Below are 5635 nucleotides of genomic sequence, written 5' to 3'. Positions count from 1 at the left end.
TCATACATGTAATATTTGTCACAGGACATAAGGCAAACTCACCAAACAAAGTATTTTTATAATAAGGTAAATCTTGTTGCTTCCAGAATCGATTCGTATTTAACATATATGTATGATTTTTTTCCCACTTCAAAATCTTTGCCTAAAATCTTCCTGTTTTATGTAAGATTTATGTAGAAGAAACACTTATCTGACATGTTTAGATTATAAGCCTATATGTTATAGTATGTATATGCCAATTGTATATGTATTTATGAAATTCCAAATGTCAATCTGTGCATTCATATATCCACCGGTCCTAAATCTTCACAAGAGTACTTAATGATTTCCAGGTTTTCCAGATATAGTGTACTTTTAGTTGTAAAAATAAACAATATTTCAAGTCTATGATAACTTTCATGATAACTCAACATGGAATACAGAAGTCACTGGTATGAATAGAAAATTTACTTTCCTCTAATCACATCTAAGTCTACAAGCAATGTCTAGATAAGTGTCTAGCTGATTTGTTGACAGGTGTATCCAGTGCTCTTATCACAGCTGATTTTAATGTCTTCTTGAATATTCAGGAATGATTCATTACAAAATTGTCTTTGATTTCAAAATACAATTGAAAATGGAAATATTCATTGTTGGCATTGTGTTTTTATTTTTTATTTTTCATACAAAATAGGTGTACTCAGATTTTAATGTTCATCTTTTAGAAAGCCAATTTTCTATTGTTATATTAGCTATACAACTATACTCAATTTTACATTTTTATATATAGTTTTTTTACGCACAAATGCAATAAAAGAATTTGCAGTTTCATATTGATGTTGTTTTCTCTGTCTCTCTTGGAACAAGACCATCCTCAGACGTCTTACAGTACTTAGTCGTAAGTATCTGTTGTAATTATTACCGCTTTAAAAAGAAGGGGTATACGGCAACTCAGTCTGTCGTACAGTCCGTCCCATGAATATTTTTCATCGCATTTTTATCAGGAACTACATTACAAGGATTTCTGAAATTTAGTTTCAGGGTTTATATAAGTCATCTTTACTGTGTGATGCGTTTTCAGATTCATCACTCAACAATTTCCTGTCAAGTTACTGAACACTTACATATTTTACATTATTAAAATTATCCACTTGAGGTGGGGAATCATCAATGAGCAGTAGTTCGCGGTTTCAGTCGTTAAGTATGCCTCTCTTCGTTAAACATCATATAATCTGTTTTTGCCGCTTTATAAGTACGACAATGAAGACCTCTTTTTATACGTTATGCAGTAGTATAATAGTCTCTGTTTTAAATGTAATGCTAGTCGGTCGAAAGTGTCTACATCCATATAGTAACATTTTATCTTTAATTCAGGATATGATACGTTTTTTTCAAGGACAAAGAAAGCCATGTCTAAATAAAAGAGATCAAGAAAAACTCTAAAGTAAAGCAATTAAGCAACAGTGCATGGAACCCATTAAAAATTTTCGAATAAATTAATATAAATAAGATTATGTGATACGAGTGCCAGTTTTACTTTGTATCTTAATAGATTGATTTACAGCTGACATCACAGTGTTCATGGTGTTGGTCTGTTGTGATCATTTCCTTCTACATTAAATTAAGAATATTAAACGGTCAATCATATAGAAAGAAAGGCGGTTATCAAAAAGTTGAGTCATGTTTCTTTCAAATTGTTTTAAAACAATTTAATGTTTCACATTGTGGAAGTCTTCGTTTAAGTCGAAGTGGATGTTTAAATATATCTGTAGGGTTAAGATGAGACATATATTATTTTTATTCAATCATTTCGAATTATGATATGACGAAACATGATATTCCTTTAATTTATTTAAACGTCACATATTCAAATTGTCATATTTTATATGAAGCTTATATTGTATTCGAAAATTTTTATAACTTTGTGAAAACTTTCATTGTGCGTCAAGGACACATCATGACATACCAATGATTTGCTCCGTCTTTATATTAAACTTTATCTTGATTTAAAGTGGATTCAATAGATATAAGAAGATGTGGTACGAGTGCCAATGCCTCAACTCCATCCAAGTCCAAATTTGTAAAAGTAAAGCATTCTATAACAAATAAAATTAAGAATGGAAAAAGTACGGTCTTCAACACATAGCCTTTACTCACATCGAACAGCAAGCTATAAAGGGCCCCAAAACATTACTAGTGTAAAACCATTCAAAAAGGAAAACCAACGGTCAAATCTATATAAAAACGAGAAACACTTATGAACCATTTCATCAAACGACAACTACCTGAACATCAGATTCCTGACTTGGGACAGGTGGAAACAAATACTAATTGTTCCTTAAAATCAGACAAGATATGGCAATGTGTGTTATTTACCTGCGTTTATGTCTGCAAAATACGGAGCTCGAAGCCTATAAACATTGGGATGAATGTAGTGACAGTGTTGCACAATGTGAAATATTCCATATCTTAAAAGAGTTTTGTTATTTTATGACGGAATTAAATTTGATATTTCATAAATATGCACGCGAACAAGTTAACAAAACTTGATATGTTTCACTATATCAGTGCCCATTTCTGAAAATTAAATAAACAATGACATAACTATAAAGTCACGTTTGGTTTTTAATCTAACATTCAGACTAGTTTGATTTATTTCTCATTCTGCTAAGACAACCTATCATTGAAATGGGGTATAATCATTTATGTAATTAGAAATGTCTCTTTCGGATAATGAGCAAAACAATTCTACTTTATGCTCTTATTTGAAAGTTATTCGTGCATTGGGCATTTGTCGTTTGATCAGATATTGATCTTTGCCAGCAATTCTAGGAAGACTTTCAGTGAAGAATTAACCGAATTATCCCTGTTATTCGACATTGAAGGTTTATAACTGCAGAGAAACAAGTACATTATGTTCAGTTGAAAATTTGTCATAAATATATGGAATCTTCTGTAAAGTGAAAAAAACGGAATGGAGAGTTGGAAACCTGGACTGATATTGATATTAAAGGAGGATGCCAGAGTTACCATCGTCGTCCTGTAGGAAAACTGGATATCGTAGTCTATTTAAGAATGGAGTCAAGCGCACTACTTGTATCAAATGTCCTTGTGCGACAAAGCGTGCAAATATTAAAAAGAGAAAATTGTCGGTGGTCTGATTTGTACTACAACAATTACCGAAGAAACTCCATTACACTCCAAAAATAGTTAGTTTCACTATGTTATTGTGTTTTATTACGGAAGACAATTTCTGTGCTAGTGGTTAAGGAACTGAACACTGAAAGATTCGTAGTAGAACACTTACTACAGGATGAGATAAAACGACATTTTAAAAGCGGTCTATTTTAAGTTGTTTGTTGTGTAGTAAGTTTATATATGTTACAGTTAATAGGTGAAATTAGGAAGTACATGTAATTTTTGAGTTACGTCCCCTGGGCTGTATGGACGTGCTGTTTGTCCACCTGAGTATTTTGGGTTGTGTTGACTTACAAGTGATGGAAATATGAGTATCACTTATGAACTTTTAAGTGTTTTGTTATATTGAGTACGGATGGAACAAAAAACTAGACCAACTAAACCTCCAGCAAAAAGGAAACGAGTACAAAGTAAAAGTTCCAAAGGTGCGTTGGATTCGTCCGCCATTTTGAGTATGTCCCAAACAACAAGTTCAAATTCTGGGTCGTGCAATTTTTCAGCAACATTACCTTCGCAAATCCCTAACCCATTCAGTGTGGTATCACAGCAACCTCACCATTATCAATTTCAGCAGTCTACATCACCTGGTATAAACATGTTCCCCCCTCCTCCGTCGTCATATTCATATTCAAGCCCGCCACCGTGGATGACCGACCTTATTAAAAAGGTAGACGACCTAGGCACAAAAATGAACTCGGTAGATGATATAAAATCTTCTGTGAATAGCATTGACTCCAAATTGTCGCAAATGAAATCTGATGTCGACTGTCTCGTTCGGCGTGTGGGTGACATGGAGGGAAGTCAGCTATTTATTTCTCAGTTTTGAGAAAAATAAATCCGATGTTGAAAGTATTGCTACTGAAATGGTCGAACTTAGGTCTATAAACAAGGAAATTTCAGACCAACTTGAAACCCTTCGTTGTGAAAATTTAAGGGACAATTTACTGTTTTTTGGTGTTGAGGAGGGGGAAGGTGAAGAATGTGTTGATATTATTAAAAATATTTGTTCAACAAGTTTGTCAATTTCTGAACCAGTTGAAATTTCTGCTGCTTATAGGATGGGAAAAAAAGGTATTGGTAAAACAAATTCTGATAACACTCAAACTACCAAGTCACGACCAATCGTTGCTAAATTCATGCTACGTCAACAGAGAGATAACGTACGAAAAAATTCTCCTAAGTTAAAGGATACAAACATTTCAATCTCAGAACATTTTCCCAAGTCTGTGCATGAAAAGCGTAAAACTTTGATTCCAATGTATAAAAAAGCAAAACTTGAAGGAAAATCAGCATTTCTTACAAGGGATAAATTGTATATAGATGGGAATTTAATTGTGAATACAGATGAACAAATAAACCAAACCATACGCATAAACAGTCATATTAAATCGAGTAGGTCTACAAAAAACACTCACAAGTCAGATAATTCGACAACAGGTGCTCAGTCAGCTCCAGGATATTTAGATACCAAGAAGAAGGCAATCAAGAAGAAGGCAACCAAGTCCAGAATTCCTTCCAAGATTAGTAGTCCGAAAGCTAGTTCTAGTTCTCAAAATGGGTCCCGGTTTGAAATATTAGCCGATATGCATACTGAATCTGATTAGGAAACATCGAGAAGTATTTCATCATTGTCATTTCTGTATTGGAACATTAATGGGGGTCTACATGACAAACTGTCTGAGCCTAACTTTTTAAATTATATTTCTTCTTATGATGTAATTATTTTATCTGAGTGTTGGATTGATAATGCATATGAAAATGTTATAGATGGTTTTACATGTAAAGCCGTTCCTTTATTAAAAAGTAAATATAAACAGGGAGGAGGTATTTTTCTCATGATTAAAAACTGTTTTTCTAACTTTATTAAAGTTGTTAAAGTTCTCCATGATACAATTATATGGTTACAAGTATCACAAGATGTGACAATTTGTGGTCAAGATTATTATGTTGGTTGTGTCTATTTACCACCAATTAGTTCAAATTATTATAAAATGTATGAATGTGATATATTTTATGAACTGATTAATTATGTTGAAAAATATTCAACTGAGTCTTCTAAGGTATTTTTATTAGGTGATATGAATGCTAGAACTGCAATAGGTAATGATTTTATTAAACATGATAGTTTGTATGGATCAATTTTTGACGATTTCAATCACATTTTTAACTATATGAGTGACAATAATCTACCTGTTCGAAGGAACCCTGATCAAGGTACTAATGAGTACGGAACAAAACTGTTAAATTTGTGTAGAGGTACTGGACTTCGAATTGTGAATGGTCGACACAAAGACGGAACGGCAAACGATTTTACTTTTTGTGGTTCGCGGGGTATGAGTGTCGTTGATTACCTGATAGTACCGTTTGACTATTTTCACATTGTGGAACAGTTTATAGTTAGTAACTTTACTTCGTTCAGTGATCATGCGCCTCTCCACATTCGTCTACAATGCAAAGC

This window comes from Mytilus trossulus, chromosome 1 (genome assembly GCF_036588685.1).
Source record: "Mytilus trossulus isolate FHL-02 chromosome 1, PNRI_Mtr1.1.1.hap1, whole genome shotgun sequence".
Classification (NCBI taxonomy): domain Eukaryota; kingdom Metazoa; phylum Mollusca; class Bivalvia; order Mytilida; family Mytilidae; genus Mytilus; species Mytilus trossulus.
Note: the sequence above shows the minus strand (reverse complement) of the source record.